The 19093-nt window shown below is 47.4% G+C and overlaps 1 protein-coding gene across 5 annotated transcripts in view; it reads right to left on the bottom strand.

Annotated features, from left to right (window-relative positions):
- The window catches only part of SCRN3 (secernin 3), a 933307-nt gene that overhangs the window by 399648 nt on the left and 514566 nt on the right, over positions 1 to 19093 (bottom strand). The gene's annotated exons all lie outside the window — the stretch shown is intronic.

The following is a 19093-nucleotide window of genomic DNA, read 5'->3' as shown; positions in this document are numbered from 1 at the left end:
AAACGGTAGAATTCAGAGATCATCAAAATGATCCATCTGGACAAGGTCTGCTTAGAAACAGCTTGACCTAAACGCCTTCCAGCGTATCGCACAAATAGCTGATCGTCCACTCTGACCTGGGACATCCGTGAGAGATAGAAGCTCAAAGCTCTCCTAGGATCCAACCTATGGAGCCTCTCCTCTTCCTTGTGGAGGAGGATAGAACGCCGGAAGAATTACCTAATGGCTCAAATGAAATTCCGACACAACCTTCGGAAGAAAAGAAGGACAAACCCTAAGGACAACTCTGTCCTTATGGAACACCGTGAAAGGTGGCTTGGCCGGAAAGTGCCTACAACTCACTCACGCTGCGAGCGGAAGTGACCGCATCTAAAAATACAGTCTTAAAGGTCAACAGTCTCAAAGGACAAGAATGTAAGGGCTCAAACGGAGTACCCATTAGGAATTTAAGAACCAAGTTCAAATCCCCTCCTGGCACCTGGAAAGGTGACGGTGAAAACACATTAGTTAGCCCTTTTAGAAACTGAGAAATCAACGGAATCTTAAAATAAGAAGATTCCTCAGACGAGCGCTTAAATATGGACAGTGCCGCCAGGTAACCCTTAATGGTACCCACTTGCAGGCCCTTGTGGGCTAATGAAAGCAAAAAAGACAGAACCACAGGAATTGAACACTGAAAAGGATCCCCATTCTGAACCCTGCACCAGTCGCAGAACTTTAACGGCAACGGTACAGAGATTTTGTTGCTGGCCTTCTGGCTGAAAGCAACACCTCCATCACGTCTTCAGGGAGGTCCCAATCCTTGTACCTCAACCTTTCAGATACCAAATATGAAGATTGAGAGACTTGACCTCTGGATGGAGAACCCGACCCCCCCTCCCATGAGAGCAGATCGTCTCGATAGGGAAGACGGCATAGAGGGCAGATGGACATGTCGAGAAGGTCCGGGTACCGCGCTCTCCTGGCCCATGCCGGAACAATGAGGATCATTCAGGAACCGAACCTCTGTAACCTCTGCAAAACTTGCGGAATGACGGGGACTGAAGGAAATGCGTACAGCAGTGGGAAGGACTACTCCACTACGAACGCGTCCCCTAAGGCTCCCCTTAGAGGAAATTGCCGCAAGCAGAATCTTTCGCACTTCCGGTTGACACTGGTGGCAAAGAGATCCACTTGTGGGGTCCCCCAAAGGGCGAAGATCTCCAAGAGAACTTCCTGAGCCAGCTCCCACTCGTGAGAGACTGTGCTCTGCCTGCTCAGAGCATCTGCCGCCTCATTTTCATCGCCGGCCAGATGAACTGCCGCTATCGAAATTTCCTGCTGTATGGCCCAGAACCAGAGCTGCATCGACTCTCTGCACAGTGGGAATGACCCTGCCCCCGCTTTTTTGTTTAGGTGGTACATGGCCACTGTATTGTCCGTCATAATCAGGGCATTCTTCCCCCGCAAAGACAGCAGAAAAGCCTTCAGGGCTAGCCTGATGGCCCTGAGCTCTAAAAGATTGATGTGGAGTCTGGACTCAGACGGAGACCAACGACCACTGACTGTCAACTCGTTGGCATGAGCTCCCCATCCCGCGAGGGATGCGTCTGTCACGATCGTCACCTCTGGCCAGGGTAGCCAAAATAGTGCTCCCTTCATCAGCCCACCACAGAAGATCCTGGGCAACCGAGGGCGGCACCTGAACGGGATCTGACATCCTGCCGGAGGACTGCGACCACTGCATCTTGAGAGCCCACTGCAGAGATCTCATCCGCAGCCTAGCCTCCAGCACCAATAGAATGCAGGATGCCATGAGGCCGAGCAACCTCAAGAACTCTAACGCCGGGAGACTCTGGGCATGTTGAAACTTGTCCACCATCTGCAGAATGTGATGAGCCCTCACCTGAGGAGGCGAACACTGCCCCGGGGATGTGTCGAGCACTGCTCCGATGTACTGGAGCCGCTGGGTAGGTGTCAAGTGGGACTTCTTTAAGTTGAGGGAGAAGCCCAGCTTGTGAAGGGAGTGACAGGTGACGGACAAATGATCCAGGACTTGCTCGGGAGAGCGTGCCCTGATCAACCAATCGTCCAGGTAGGGGTAGACGTGAATCCCTCCTTTCCTGAGATATGCTGCCGCCACCACCATTAGCTTGGTGAAGACCCTTGGGGCGGAGGTCAATCCGAACGGCAGGACCCGAAACTGAAAATGCGAGTCGCCAACCGCAAACCTCAGGTACTTCCTGTGCTTGGGATGAATCGGCACATGAAAGTAAGCATCCTTGAGGTCGAGAGACACCAACCAGTTCTGAAGTTGAAGGGCTTGGAGAACTTGCGAGAGAGTAACCATCTTGAACTTGTCCTTCCTGAGGTCCATGATGGGTCTCAATTCCCCAGTCTTTTTTCGGGATAAAAAAATATGGGGAATACCATCCCTTGTTCCTCTCCGCTACAGGCACCAGTTCTATGGCGCATTTCTCCAGCAGGGATTTAATTTCCTGCGCAAGGAGCGGATCAGGATTTTCCAAAGAGAGCTTCCGCAGTGGATTGTCGTGAGGCCTCTGCCGGAAAGGAAGACAGTAGCAGTGGGCAATGATCTCCAGAACCCACACATCTGAAATAAGGGCACGCCATTTTACAAGATGCTGTGCCAGCCTTCCCCCAACCGGCGAACCATGGGACATGGCCTCATGACTGAGCAGAAGCGGCTGCGGCAGTGCCTGAGGGCAAAGAGGCAACTGCCCGAGCGGCTTTGGCACCTCGTGTACCTTGTTTTCCACCTCTGGTACTCCTACGTTGGCCCCTTTGATTGGCAGCTCCCCTCGATCTACTAAAGGAAGAGTAGTATCGAAAGGAACCTCCCCTCCATTGCTGTCCCCTAAGACAAAAAGGCGGAGTTTAACATACTGCAGTGCTCAACAACTTTTCTGCAGCTTTGGAGGTCTGCAACCTCTCAAGGGTCTTGTCAGCCTTGCTGCCAAAAAGATGAACACCATCAAAGGGCATGTTGAGAAGCCAGGACTGCACATCAGGAGCAAACCCCGACTTCCGCAACCAAGCAAACCTGCGCATCACGTGCTCGCCACTATGGACCGGCTGACACAGTCTGCCACATCCAGACTCGACTGAACGGTTTCACACATGGCATGCTTCCCATCCTGCACGAGGGCCAGAAAACCATCCCGTTCCTCCCCTTTGGGAATATGTTCAGCCACCAAAGATACACAAATCCACAGAGTGGGAGTGAATCTCGCTAAGGCACAAACGGAGTTGGCTGCATTTAAAGCCATAAACCCAGAAAAAAAAAACTTTCTTTGCCCAACCATCAAAGCGCTTGTCGTCCCTATCCGTAGCTGCCTGCACCACCAAATTCTCCAGCGTGGGGTGCGTAGACAAGTAGCAGGGGTCGCCACTGGCTGGACGGTATTCTTTCGGTAGCGACTTATTCACTGCCGGTAGACTCTCTGGAGCAGTCCGAGCCACCACCACCCTTCTTTGAAAGGCCATATGAAATGGCAGCAGCGGGTCAGTGGGCGGACCTTGGTCCAATATACCTGTCAGGTCATCCTGCAGAAAATCCACAGGTGGAGCACACCACCCCAAGTACTCAGTCACCCTTGACATGAGACGCCGGTACAAGGACTCAGCATGTGTACCAGGCTCAGGCCTGCCAAACTCAACCTCCGGAGAGGTGTCCAGACCACTGGCGTCATAGAAGGACTGACGTAGGTCTTCAATCTGGCTGTGACCAGACAACAGGTCATCAGGAACCTCAGGAGGTGCAACCCCCTCCTTCCACCTCTGAGATGTAATCCAAAGGCCGGAAAAAATCTCTGGATGAGGGTACAGAAAAAGGCTCAAACACAGGCCTCACTGATTTACTGAGGGCCTTCCTCAGAGTTTCCATGGCCCTGCGGGGCACCTCTGATAAATCCTCCTCAAAAGGCGTTGAAGGCGCTGATGGAATCAGCGTCAACATCGACCGAGGCGCCAACAACTTCGACAACGGCTTCGATGCCAGAGCCCCGAGCGTGTCCTTCGACGGCCTCGGCGCCGATGGCGTCGACGAATTCCTCAGAGCCAGAGCCTCGAGAGAATCTCTCAACAGACATGGCGCTGACTGCGTCGATGCCTTCTTCGAAGGCCTCACAGGCTTCAGCGGTCTCGAGGGCATCGAGGACCGGGACCTGGACCGGGCACGGCCATGGCGATCAACCTTGTCCGATCGGGACCTCGACGGCTCCTGATGATCGCACCGACCGCCCATGCCCGAAGGCGTGCGAGCAGCGGCTCTAGCTCGTTCCCTGCCAGCTTCTCTCGAAGCCGCGGATGGAACGGTGCCCTGCGATTCGAAAATCGCCATCATCTCCTTGCGGAACGCGTCCCATTCCGCCGGTGATGAATGCTTGTTGAGACAAGCCACCCGCCGTCTGGCGGAGTCATCTGACGAGGACGGGGAAGGCAACCTAGAGTGCCTAGAAGAGGCAGAGGAATGGCGGGACCCACTCCGAGACCGAGACCTCCTGGACTTACGCCGACGTGGAGAGTCGCCCCTCGAATCGTCAGTCGAAAGCCCAGCAGATTTCGACTTACTGGGTTTAGAAACTTTACCTACCGACAATTTCTTCTTCCGCTCCCGCAAGGCCTTCGAGGTCATAGACTGCCAGTCATCGCAGTCGTCAGTGGTATGGCTCTCACCGAGGCACCAGAGACAGACGTTGTGCGGGTCCGTAATGGACATTTTAGCATCGCAGTCGCGACACTTTTGGAAGCCCTACTTCGGGGTAGAAGAAGACGAAGACATATTCTCAACTTGCATGCACAAACGAAGTGGAAGAATCAAGCATGCCAAGATTCAGAGGCGAACACGTTCACGGAAAAAACAGAACTGAGGCTACGGGCGCCGTGCGTCCTATATATAACATCCGGTGATGTCGACCCTCGACAGAGGCCCTCAAGGACAGCGTATCGACGTCTTCGACGCAGGATGCCTACGCCAAAAAAAATTCCGAGGCAGCACAGCTGTGGTGATTACTGTCATAGATGTGCAATACGTCGGAGGACACAATTCCCTCGAAGTGTGATATTGGAACACTAACTCCCTAATTAGAGATCAATTAGTATGTTGCATCAATAACACCAGAGTGTAAGAGAAACTATTGTCAAAAGATTTACCATTGGAACAAACAGTGGAATTTGCTAGAGGAATGGAACAAACTTCCCGCTACATGAGATGCATGAGGAACGAAAAACAAGGACAAGAAGTTTCTGCAATAAAGCAAAATAGAAGAACAAATGAAGGAAAAGAAATTAAGTGCTACAAGTGTGGCAGCAATAGGCATCTAGCCTCTAATATATTTTGCCCTGCAAGGAATGTGTATTGCATTAAATGCAAAAGAAGAGGACACTTTGCATGAGTTTGCTGTGAATCATCAATAGAGCCTATTGAAACAGGAGGAAGACGTCCGGAACAAGAAGAAACCCCAACAAACCAGTCAATGACTCAAGTTAAGCACATGCTAGCTAGAAGTAAGTGCCCTGTCTGGGAAAGGGAAGGGTCCAACCGATGCTTTTGTAATAAATGGTAAAGTGGTAACTACGAAGGTAGACAGCTGCTCCCCGTGTACTATAATGTCACAAGACACATACGAAGAATGTGTAGAAGGGAGAGTTGAAGATCTACTTGGACACAACATAGAACCTTCTGCCTTCGGAAATGTCATGATTGGACACTAATGGGAACGTTTTCTGCTGTCATCAAATACAAAGGCAGGAGCTGTGTAACAGATGTGTATGTCACTAAAGAAAGGTCATCATTGTTATGTTGGGACGAACAGTACAAACTAGGAATTTGCATCCAAACGAATGCGCCCATACTATAGCTGAAGTAGAGGACAAGTGGGAAAGAGAATTCCCTTAAGTATTCTCAGAAGGCCTAGGTAAACTAAAAGGTTTCGAACATTGCATTAGGCTCAAGAAGGAAGCAAAACCTAAAGGTACATAAAGTAAGGACAGTTCCACAGGAGTTAAAGAAGAAGCTGAAAGAAGAACTGGAAATATTACTTCAGAAAGGGATAATTGAACGGATTGAAATTTCCGAATGGTTATCTACAGTTGTGATTTTGGCGAAGCCAAGTAGAAGCATCAGACTCAGTGTGGATATAAGAGACTTAAATAAGAATATTTGGGTGGATCGCCACCTATTGCCTATACTTTCAGAGGCCTTGTCAACATTAAGTATCTCCAGATTATTTTCAGCAATAGATTTATCGTCAGCGTATCATCAAGTACCCCTCACGAGTGAATGTCAACATCTTACGGCTTTTGTAACAACTGAAGGGACATTCAAATACTGCTGAATGCCGTTTGGATTCGCTTCGGCAGTAGCAGTATTCCAGAGAGTGATGGAGAAGGTGCTGGAAGGGGTACCCAACATAATGTCAAGGAGATCCCCCCTTCTCACCTGGGTCCGTTGTTTGCCGGTGTCTTCGATCGCTGCCTTCTTGCGAAAGCTCCTGGTCTTGAACAGTGCTGCTCTAGGTCCGGGAACGCGGAGTCCAGGAATCCGGGAGTCTGGGAAATGCCAGCAAGGATCGGAATCAGGAAGGGGAAAGGGTCAGGAGTGGGTAATAGCACTGGGACAAAGGAAACAATACCGCGAGCTGCGAACACACGTCTGAGGCTACTTTGCAATAGCATTGAGACGCGCGGAGCCGCGGAAGGCGTGGTCTATAAATAGATCACGCCGCGTTCAGCGCATGGAGCGAGCAAGGGCTTCAGCTCTGGACGGCCATCTTGGAAGTAGTACGGAATGTAAGCCCCGTTGAGAAAAGGACCAGGAGGTCCAAAAGGGGAGTGATCTGAAGTTCATGACAGCATGCCTCCTCCGAAGGCCTTTTCCTCCAGGTTTGCCCGGGTGTATCAGATGAAATCTTCTGAGCAACCGAGGAGCCTTGATATTTGAAACAGGTTCCCAGGTCCTTTCGCTAGGAGGATATCCTTTCCACTCCACTAGGTATTGAAGATGGCCCCGCTTATACCTGGAGTCACAAATCCGGGACACCTCATATTCCAGTTGGTTGTCAACCAGTAGAGGAGGAGGTCTACTGGATTTCCGAGAGGATTGGATGTAGGGCTTCAATAAGGATGTGTGAAAAAACTGGATGAATTATTTTCCAGGAGTCAGATAGCTTGATTCGATATGAGACAGGATTGATAATCTCCTTGATGGGAAATGGACCGTAGTAGCGGGGAGCCAGCTTGGTTGGTCGCAAGTGTCGGGGGAGTAGTTTTGATGACAACAACACTCGGTCACCGACCGTAAAGGAAGGACCTGGTCTTCTCTTGGAATCCACATACCTCTTGGTCTGTAATCTGGCTTTCTCTAAGTGTTCTTTAGCCTCCCGGTGAATGTTGATAAGAGTTTTGATCCAGGAGTCAACAGTAGGTACTGGTGTAGGGTAAGGAAGAACCGAGGGTAAAACCGATGGATGGAACCCTTGACTACAATAAAAAGGGCTGGTCTGTAGCGCTGAGTGTTCGGAGTTGTTGTAAGCGAATTCTGCAACGGGTATCAGGAGAGACCAGTCATCCTGGACCTTGGTGGCGAAACATCGGAGATATTGTTCCAGGGTCTGATTTGCACGGTCTGTGGCTCTGTTGGTTTGGGGATGATATCCTGAAGAGAGGGCACGTTGGATTCCTAAAATCCGACAGGGGTGTTTCCAGAATTGTGAAATGTATTGGGGACCCCGGTCAGATATGATCTTGGAAGGAAGTCCATTTAGTCGGAATATGTGTTCCAGAAATATTCCAGCTAGCTCTGAAGAGGAGGGTAGTTTCATCAGTGGCGTAAAATGGGCCATATGGGTGAACAAATCTATGGTGACCATGATGGTAGTATATCCTCGGGAAGGTGGTAACTCCACTATGAAATCTGTAGCGATGATTTCTCATGGTTTAGTGGGTAGAGTGGGCTGCAGAAGAAGACCCGCCGGTCTTTTGTTATGTTTATTTTGGGCACAGGTTATACAAGCCTGGATGTATTGCTGTACGTCAGACTTCATTTTAGGCCACCAGAACTGTCTCTGTATAAGACGGAGGGTGTTGGTGATACCTCGGTGCCTGGAATGGAGTGTGTCATGACAAAGGTTTATTATTTTCTGCTGTAACTTCCGTGTAGGAATGAGCAGTGCATTGTCCTTGAATAAGTAGCCTTCCTTGGCTCTTTATTTCCACTGATTTCGTCTCGAAATGTCCTTCCATATTTCCGAGGATTGGGTTTGCAATCGGACTTCTTCCAGGAGAATAACTGCTTGGGCTACGAAGATCGTGGGAGAAAACATTTTAGGATATGCCTTATCTTCAGTGGTCACGTAGTCAGGACGGCGAGACAAGGCGTCAGTGATCAGGTTCAGTGATCCAGGGACATGAGTGACGTGGAACTGATACTGGGCAAAAAAGTAGGCCCAACGTGCCTGACGACTGTTCCTGCACTCCAGTGACTGTAGAATCTGAAGGTTTCGGTGATCAGTACGGACTTGGACAGGATGTCTAGCTCCCAGAAGTAGGTGTCGCCATTCAGTGAAGGCTTGGCGAATGGCTGACAGTTCCTTTTCCAGGACGGAGTAGTGTGTTTCACTCGGAGTTCTTGAAAGATAAGCAACGGGGTGTTCCAAGTCGTCCTCCATTTTCTGCTTCAACACTGCTCCTGCTCCTATAGCGTAATTAGAGGCATCCGTTTCCACTAAAAAGGGTCGACTTGTATCGGGTTGAGCCAAAATAGGAGCTTGTGTAAACTCGGTCTTCAAACGCTGGAATGCAGTTTCTTGTAATGTTGACCAGACAAAAGGGGTATCCTTCTTTAGCAGAGCTACTATAGTTTGTACAATCTCGGAAAAGGTGGCTATGAACTTTCGGTAGAAATTGTAACGCTCACCTGGTTCCCACGGGGGCGCTGGTCTAGTCTGGATTGCTGTGGCCTCTTCTAGCGTGATGCGCAGGACCCGGCACACCGATTGGACAGGACCTCCAAATCGTGCTTGCCTGGCCCGTAGGAATATCCTTCTGCAGATGAGAAAGGGGCTAACAGTCTGCAGAATAGTGTGCTAGCTCCCCCCTTGTCCCCTTGGTTCCTCTCTAACTTCCTCCAAACCCCGGTTTCAGCTCACCTTATGGTTTGGAAGGATGAACTCTGCATCCTGCTTCTGGTGCAGGGGCGCGCGTTCGTCCAGTTACTTCACTGGTTTTCAGAATGGCGCTCGCAAAATCCACTTGACTTTCCTGAGCGATGCGCCCCAAGTATGAAAGTTCAAAGTTCAAGTGAGGCCCCCTTTATGTTGTCTTTCTAACCTGTGATCTGTCCTTTATTTCAGGTGCAGAATGAAGGCGATGCGTCGAGGGGTTAAACTGCCGAGGTGAGTAGTGATGAGGGCGATCCCTCTAAATGTCCTTATCATTCCCCAGAAATGTCTCTTGTCCTTTCCCCATAGGGGCCGGGGTACGGTACCTGCCAACGGGGCGGCGCCGACCCGAAATGTGGAAGAAAAGCCGGTAAGTATTATGGCTGTTAATCAGGCTTTCCTTCTGTGTTCCTTCTGCTCACCTTTTGTTTCTTCCTCTCTCCCCTAGGTGCAGAGATGTGGTGTCCGATGCTGACAGCCGCGATGGAGTCGGGAGATGTCTCGAGGACAGGTGAGTGAAGCGTGGCGCTGCAGTGAGCAACGCAATGCTTTTAAATGGAAGTCTTTCTTTAGGGATGCTGGCGAGAAGATTCCGGATGCAGGTAAGAAGTTTGAAATAGTCTTTGGTTTTCACCTTTCTCTTCTCTTCCTTCATTGCAGGTCTTCCAGGTTCGAGGCGGGCGTGGCTGGAGTCCAGGAGCAGGAGCAGACACGGTGAGCGTTAAGCTGCAGGAAGCAGAACAACGCGAAGCATGAGCTGCTGTCTGGGCGTGGCTTAAATAGCCTCCAAAGAAGTCCCAGGTATGTATCCTTCTCCAACTAGGTATGTATCCTTCCCTGGCCACGCCCAAGTGAAAAAATAGTCCCTATGAAAAAATAGTCCCTTTCAGGTCTCAGGGAGGCCTGAAGCGTGCAGCATGGTCTGCATCAGGTAAGTGCACAAAACACCTCCCTTTATGAGCCTGGCGCCTATGGCGCCAGGACTGATGTCCAACATGAGCCCCTATAAGGGGCCGCTGGGCTTTTACCCGAGGGCATGATCCCTGCTTCCGGGGGTGCTGGGCCTGGCCTGGTGCTCCGGGGGTAGGCATCATGACAGAAATTGGCTAGTCCTAGGAAGGATTGGACTTGTTTCACGGACATGGTAGTAGGCCATGCGAGAATGGCCTTTACTTTTGAAGGATCCATGCCAATCCCCTCTGGACTAAGGATAAAGCCCAGATAGTGCACAGAGGTAACGTGAAACAAACATTTTTCAGTCTTGGCTAAGAGGTGATGTTCCCAGAGTCTTTGTAGAACTGCCTTTACATGTCCTTCATGCTTCAGAGGATCCTTGGGTAAAATCAATATGTCGTCCAGATAGACAATGACGAAGAGAAACAACATGTCAGAGAACACCCTATCCATAAAACATTGGAATACTGCTGGGGCGTTAGCTAGTCCAAAGGGCATGACCAGGTACTCGTAATGGCCAAAGGGTGTTCTAAAGGCGGTCTTCCACTCGTCTCCTTCCCGGATACGGATCAAATGGTAGGCACCCCTGAGATCCAATTTGGTGAATATTACTGCACCTCTCATGGCTTCCAGGACATCCGATATCAAGAGTAGTGGGTATCGGTCCTTAAGAGTGCACTGATTTAGGCCACGATAATCGAGGCAAGGTCTGAGTTGTTGGGTATCTTTCTTAGGAACAAAGAACGATGCGTCTGCTGGTGATTTTGAAGGTCTTATGGTACCGTTTTCAAGGTTTGTATCCAGATATTCTTTGAGGGCCTTTTTTTCGGGTTCGGAAAGGAGAAACATCCTACCGAAAGGGATCACTGCCGAGGGTTCCGTTTCAATTGCGCAGTTTTCGGGTCTGTGTGGAGGTAAGGCCTGGACTATGGCAGTTGAAAATACATCGGCGAATCCTTGGTAGGCCTCCAGAACCTGTATTATATTGGAAACCATGAGTGGAAGTTCTTGCTCCTTAGGTGGTTCCTCAGGGGGTGTTAAAGGAGGTTCCAGGGATAGACAATGAGACATACAAAACTCTGAGCCTAGGAATAGTGACCCTGCTGTCCAGTTTATATACAGATTGTGTTTTTGTAACCAGGGCATACCCAATACCATGGGGTAGTGGGCGGACTTAATGATATCGAATCTGATTAGCTCTTGATGGTGGTTTATTGAGAGCTGGATTTCCTTGGTCTGTAGGCTTATGGGCCCTGAACTAAGGGATCTTCCATCGATGGCTTCCACAGGCTGCATGGTGCTTCGTGCCTCATATGGGATTTGATGACTGACAACCCATTCCTGATCTATGAAGATTCCCATAGCTCTGTAGTCAACCAAGGCCAGAATGGGACAGATCTTACTCTTCGAGGGTGAAAGAAATGCCTGGAGAATGACCAGTTTGTTTTGTCCAGGAGAGTTCAAGGATGGAATTGATATGGAGCAAACATCTCTCTCCCGAATCTCTGCTCCATTTAAGATCGGGAGCTGGCGTTTCCCGAACGCCGAGGAGGTGCCAGAGGACATTCCCTGACCAAATGTTTGTCTGAAGCACAATACATACACAAACCCGTATGAATCCTTCTCAACCTTTCTTGAGGTGATATGGGTCCACGAAAGGCTCCAATTTGCATGGGTTCTGGGGCTGGGCTTGGGTTTGCGTCTGTTCTGAATGTGCTCTCAAAGGACGTCTTGGGTGGGTTGCCCCTTGATTTCTTCTTTTCAGCCTTCCTTTCCTGGATGCGAAAGTCTATTTCCATGGCAAGGTCCATTAGTGCTTGGAATGAATTTGGTCGAGCCACCCTGGCCAGTTCATCCTTGATCGCATCGTTCAGGCCTCTCCTGAACAGGGTAAAACTAGCCTCAGAGGACCAGTCTGCTTCCTTAGCCAATTGTTTAAATCTGGTCACATAAGTGAGCATATCTTGGGAGCCCTGTTGAAAATCCAGCAAACGTTCATGGGCAGTATAGACCTGCTCTGGACGGTCAAACATCCTTCTAAGGGCCTGTATGAACCCATCATAGTCATCTAGGAGGGCATCAACGGAGTTAAAGAGTGTTGCCCAAGTTAAGGCTTTGCCGGAAAGGTGGGATATGATGAAACCTACCTTAGCCCTAGGAGTCGAGAAATAATAAGGCTTAAAGGTAAAGTGGACCAGGCATGAATCCAGGAATCCGCTAAGTGTTTTTGCCGAACCATCATACTTGTCAACAATACCGCCCAACAGTACACCCTCCTTTGTGGCAGAATCCCGGGATAAGACCAATTGTTTGAGCGCAGAGTTTTCCGCCTTAAGATTTTGGACCTCAGTTGATAATTCTTGCATGCGTCGCATCAGGTCCTGCACGGCGGCTTCCATCTCGTTTTTAGGTTCGATCGGTGGCGTCTCAAACTGTCAAGGAGTTCCCCCCTTCTCACCTGGGTCCATTGTTTGCCGGTGTCTTTGATCGCTGCCTTCTTGCGAACGCTCCTGGTCTTGAACAGTGCTGCTCGAGTCTCGTCTGGTTCCAGGTTGCGTTTAGTTCCGGGAACGCGGAGTCCAGGAATCCGGAGTCTGGGAAATGCTAGTAAGGCTCGGAATCAGGAAGGGGGAAAGGGTCAGGAGTGGGTAATAGCACTGGGACAAAGGAAACAATACCGCGAGCTACGAACACACGTCTGAGGCTACTTTGCAATAGCATTGAGACGCGCGGAGACGCGGAAGGCGTGGTCTATAAATAGATCACGCCGCGTTCAGCGCATGGAGCGAGCAAGGGCTTCAGCTCTGGACGGCCATGTTGGAAGTAGTACGGAATGTAAGCCCCGTTGAGACAAGGACCAGGAGGTCCAAAAGGGGTGTGATCTGAAGTTCATGACACATAATTGTGTTTCAAGATGACATACTAGTTCACGCAGAGTCACCAGAGAGGCATGATGAACTCTTAAGATTGGTCTTGAAAGGATTGAAGGCAGCAGGTTTGACGGTGCAAAGGAAGAAGTGCAAAATAGCTGTGGAGAGTGTCGACTATTTGGGATACAGTGTGTCGGGTAGTGGCATCAGCCCAAAACTGAGTCTGGTAGAAGCCATTGATAAAGCTCCCAATCCCACTGACAAGGACCAACTAAGATAATTTTGGGGTTTGGCGGAATAATACCATAAATTTGTAAAGAACTTTGCAGTCATATCCACACTCCTAAGATCTTTCCTCAAGAAAGGTGTCAAATTTGAGTGGTTAAAGGAACGTGAGGAGGCAATTCAAAAAATAAAGGAAGACATTGTGAAGGCACCTTCGATAGCGAGATTTTCCCCAAAAGATAGATGTGTTCTAACAGTGGATGAGAGTGTATTGGGACTGGGAGCATTTCTCACTCAGTATGACAGAAACAAGGAAGAACGCGAAATACTGTCAAGGACATTGAAGGGAGCTGAAAGAAATGATTCTGTCATCGAAAGAGAAGCTTTGGCGGTGTTGTGGGCAATACAATAATCAATTTCAAGTACTTTTTGTGGGGCAAGGAATTCATTGTCAGATCGGATCAAAAGCCTTTAGCTCAAATGTTTGAATGTGGAAACTGGGCTGCAGGCTCACCAAGAATTAGCATATGGTACTTAGGATTGCAAGGTTATGATTCCAAAGTTTATCTGCCAGGGAAACGCAACATAGATTACCTGTCACTGATGCCAGCAGCATTAGATGAAAAACGTTTGATGGCGAGTGGAGGCTCGCAGGCCCGTGAATAAAGAACAGCTAGTTTCCAGGCAGGTGCATATTTGTCTCCACCTATTGCCAATAGGTAAGTGTGTAATAGTTTTTTCCATCTGTCCCACCTGGTAGCTGGTGTACCCGGTTCAGCCTGTAAGAAGATTCAATTCAACACTACAGCTAAGTCAATTCCTATTCTGGGATACTGAATGGAAACCCTTATTGATATATCTTTATGTCCAGTTCATGAGTTCTGGGTGACTACCCCGATATAACACCCCTCTCTTAGAATCCCCCTGACCCCACTGAGCCAAGAAGTAGTTCTGTTTTGCAAGTTTAAAAGGTTTATTTGAGAATTTAAACAATATATATATCACACTTTATAATAAATTAATATCTGATAGTACACTTAGACATATGATGTTGATCAACAATGGGTAATCTGGCACTAGCACACTTCTTTACAATCAATGAGGAGTTAGTATAGGATGGATAAAGTAGCAAAACTACTTTTATGATTTCCAGGGAAAAGCAATGAGGAATAAAATGCAGTACAGAAATACTTGAGATGATTTTAGCAAAAGATAATATAATCACTTTTTCTCTGGCAATTCACCCTCCTCCCCTATGCAATGTAAGACATGGAAGTAGATGGAAAGAGGAGCACACAGTTCTCAGGAATGCAATCAAATACAATATGAAATTCAGTTCCCCCCAGCAAGCTTAGAGAAAACCGGTATGAGTTTTAAAACACAGGCCCAAGTGCTTTGAATGTGGTGGCAACTAAGTGAGAAATATGCTGAAAATGCTTTTAATTCCCTTTAGGAGGTTCAGGGTGAGTGAGAGATACTTGGGATGAGTTCAGGCTCACTTTAGCAATGATTCAGAGATGGTGATTAAGAGGCAAACAAATTTTTAGCAAGGAAAGAAATGACTGCTGATGGTTACACGTGGCTGGATTTTTAACCAAATCGCAAATCGCGGTAAAATTCGCGAGTGCGTGAATCGTGATTACGGCATAAGTATAAGGAGTTCTAGGCTTGTTGAAACACTGAGATTCTAAGCTTTCAGAGGAAAGTTAAACCAAGTTCGTAGCCCAAACAGTTCCAGAGATACGGACGATTAAATAAAGGTAGTTTTTCAGATTTTAAGTAAACTCAAAATGACAGGTGACAGCTTTGCAGCTGCAGAATTGACAAATGACAGTGGTGCAGCTTTACAAAATGACAAGTGACAACTTCTAGGAGGCAGTTCTGGTTAGGTTAAAATAGTTTGGATTAGATTATTTTAACTAAGAGATTGGTTCTGCACAGTTCTGCTAGGTACTCACAATATATTTTTGAAATAGGCCTCGCCACGGATCTGGTCAGGTTTTGGACTGGACTCCGGTTCTGGTCTCGGCACTTCACAGTGATCTGGGTCAGCTTTCTGGTTCTGCTCACAGCGGTCTGGGTCACTCTGGATCTCTGGTCTGGTCTGTCCGGATACAGCGGTCTCTGCACGGCTCCTGGATCTCTACACTGGTCCTGGCAAAAGTTCTTGGCAAGGGATTCAAGCAGCTTGCCCGGCTGTGAGTAGCTTGCAATGATTTGAGGCCTGCTGCAGAGAACTCAGCTTGTGGTTTTAGGCCTCTGATTTTAAGTTCTGAAGTAAAGTTCTGGTCCTGGAATATGTAGCTGGTGTCAGTCTGGAACTGGTATCTTCTGGATGTTGTGTGATCCGGCAAAGCTTCCCGCAAGAAAATGGAAAATGAAGTCCCTACCTGTCCCAGCAGTCTCTTTTTATGTGTTTTGAAAATGTATGTGTGCTTGGGCCTGGCTAAGCCTGCCCCTCTCTACTTGTCATTGGCCCAATTATCCCCTCTCCCATGATTGGGGGAAGGAAATGTGAGTCAGAGTGATGCTGTAGGTTTTATGGGTCAGAGGATCCTCCCCTGGTCAGTTTGCCCACAAATCTATATTTGATTCAAATACATATTGCACAGATACACAGTTGTTTAAAATTACATGCACCCATCACATATCACATGAGGTATACTCTGTTCAAACTCTGCTCTTCCTGGGGGCTTGCATTCAGAAATGGCAACATTTTGCGCTTTCTAACTGGTTTTGCAATATCGGACATTTACCCAAATTTATACACATGTGCGCAAGGAGTATGGACATTAATTGATGAAGTGTCAGATTTTTAACATGCAGACATTTGGAGTGACAACCTCTTTTCCGCTCGTAACCCCCCAGATCATACCACCGGGTCCTAAAATCTCTTAAAATGTGGGCAGAAAAATCACAAGAATTATGGTATCATTTAGATAATTTTGACAAGTCCGCACCATGAGTTATACATCTTTCTTAAATTCATATTCTGGCCAACAGGGGTGTGTCTTCCCAGGTCACATGGTGGAGAAACCAGTCTATCCACTTTCTTTAAGCTCAGCCTGTCCTCAAAGGGGCTGCCCCTCCCCGTTTCTGCCAAGAGGAAGCCACTTTTACAACGCCCCCAATATAACATTTGCCTGAGTCCAGGACAGGCCTTTGTTCAAGTCCCTGTAGCTGCTCCACCCCTAATCTAATCAGAGAGGTGACAACTCCTTTTGGCAAGGGGAAGAGTGGCTGAGCAGGTTTTAACTCCTGTGGGGGTAGATGTCAGGCAGAATTGGAATCTCTTTAAGCCAGTTTTTAGCTACATGTCAATTTTTTTGTTCCCAGTTTAAATCACTTACGATTTTTACATACACATTAAATAATTACTTCCTTCAAGTCATTTCAGAATATAGTTTTACATTGTATCCACCTCTTAGCAAGTCTTTCCTTGGTCTGGTTTTGTTTCATTTGTTCAGTTTTACACAAAAGTCTGGTGGTTTTAAAACGCCGGCTTTCTGATAGTGGTGATTACTGGTAATGCAACCATTTTTGGGATTTAAGAAAATGAATTCCCCACAGTTCTAGGTTGCTTTTGGCAATCAGCATTGCCATTCCCAATGGTTTCAGGCTACTGTGTGGGTAGCCCAATGGTGGTTTTAGGCAGTGCCCTCCTGTGCTCACAACATAGGCAAAAATGGGTGGCAGCCTATTCTTCATGCATTTCCCTGTGCATTTTCTGGGAAGTTCTGGCCATCATGATGTTTTCCATGCCAGTACTGCACAGTTTTCCTATTCTGGCGTACATGTGGGCTTTTTGGCCATCTTGGATTTTCTAAGCCCACAGCACCTAATGTTGCAGCATGATAGCTAAAACGTGGGTCAGGACACCCAACAAGCCAAAAAAGGTGGTGTTGGTGCCAGGCTATGAGGTTTGGTGGGAAGTTAAAAATGAATTGAGTGTCATTGATGGGAGGCTCAGAAGAGGGTTGAGTATTGTTCCTCTGGAGAAACTTAGAGCTTAATTAGCGAAAATACCTCATCAGGGACATTTAGGCATGAGTGGCACCAAAAAGAAATTAAAACATAGTTTTTTGTGGGCGGGAATGGATAGTTTAGCAGAAGGCTATGTCAGGAATTGTACATCTTGTTGTTTAAGTGATAAGACCAAGGTTGTACGTGAAACTCCACTTATTTCAAATTTTGTTCCAGATCAACCTTGGAAGAAAGTGGCAATTGACATAATGGGCCCTGTGCAGGAGTTAGGTGAAGGGTTGAAATTGGTGTTCGTTCTTATAGATTTCCACACCAAATGTGTGGAATGGTGTGCTGTTAGGGAAGTGACAGCAAGAGAATTAGTGGAATTTCTACAGAGGATTTTCTTGAGGGAAGGTTTACCCACATAAATAGTCATTGACAATGGTGTACAATTTTGTTCGGAATTCAAGAACGAGTTTCTATACAGTTATGCCATTAACCATACCCGCACAGCTTTATATCACCCAAGGGCTTATGCAATGATAGAAAGGACTAATAGAGGTGGTATTCAGTTAGCAATGAAATCGGGGTTGGCATGGAAAGAGGTTTCAAACCACATGATGTGGAGTTACCTCACCACACCACATTCAGTGACAAAAATATTGCTATTTGTTTCATCAAAAGGGAGAGAGCCAGGTACAAAATTGTGCCCAGGGTGGTTAGGACTGGCGAGTTCAGTGGTTGTGGACAGGAAAGGCATAATGGATCTCATAAAACAGAGTCAAAGAAATGCCAAGGAAATGATTGAGGAGAAAAAAGGAGTGAAGGAACAAGAATGGAAAGTAGGAGAGTGGGTATTTATACAGAATCCAAGGTTCACCCACAAATGCATAGAGTGTAAATGTATTGGTCCAAAGAGAATTTCTGCTGTAAGGAATGGTGTGGTGATAGTAGGAGTGGATGTGTGGTCTATGTGTAAACTGGCTAAATGTGAGAAGGGTCTCAGCAGGGTGTCAAGGGACACTGATTCTGGTGATGTGGCTAAATGTGAGAATGGTCTCAGCAGGGTGTCAAGGGACACCGATTCTGGTGATGTGGAGTTATTGTCTCAGAGATTGAGACGGGAACCCAAGGGGTTGCAGGATATTGTGCGTGAATAATCGGTCAGTTTTACGACAATCAGCATACTCATTATCATTCTTGTAGGATATCCTCTTTCTATAGGTACTCAGGCTCCTCAACAGGCATAGGTTTAGATATTATGTTCCTCCATTTTCCAAGTTCTAAAACCTCATAATTTCCTTGTTGTTAAAGTATTAATGTGTTTATATGTCATTGTAAATGGGGGGGATGTGTTACGTTCCATCTCCCGAGCCTTCACTCATGAAACCTGGAAGGCTCAGGAGATCGAAGAGAAAACTGTTGATGGCAAGTGGAGGCTTTGAATGCGTCCCGGCAGGCCTGTGAATAAAGAGCCTCTCAAAAATCACTCACCATCTGAGAGTGATTTATGACACTGTACTCAATAGGTTTGGTAAATATAAATGTATTGCAAAGCAAAAATGTATATTCATTTATTATAACTGATTTTTACAACATTTTGGGGAGGTTCTTGCACATAAGAAGCACTAACAGAGATTGATCTATCGGTGCCGAACCAACAAGTGTTTCAGCCTTCAAGAATTTATCAAAGCAACGTCATGCTACTTCTGACTAGCTATTCAGTTTTCCAAATGCATATTTTTGAAATGACAACAGTAGTTAGTAGACAAAAAATAGCAATTGATCGTAAATTTTACCACGATTAACAAAATAATGGTGTATCAACAAAGCAAATAGTCCATATTATGAGATTGTGGACATAAATGAGTCCACAAACTATCATACATCACGGGGTTGAAGAAAAATACAAAGTGA

This window comes from Ambystoma mexicanum, chromosome 9 (genome assembly GCF_040938575.1).
Source record: "Ambystoma mexicanum isolate Mex_15411 chromosome 9, UKY_AmexF1_1, whole genome shotgun sequence".
Taxonomy (NCBI): domain Eukaryota; kingdom Metazoa; phylum Chordata; class Amphibia; order Caudata; family Ambystomatidae; genus Ambystoma; species Ambystoma mexicanum.
Note: the sequence above shows the minus strand (reverse complement) of the source record. Positions and strands in the feature narration are given on the sequence as shown.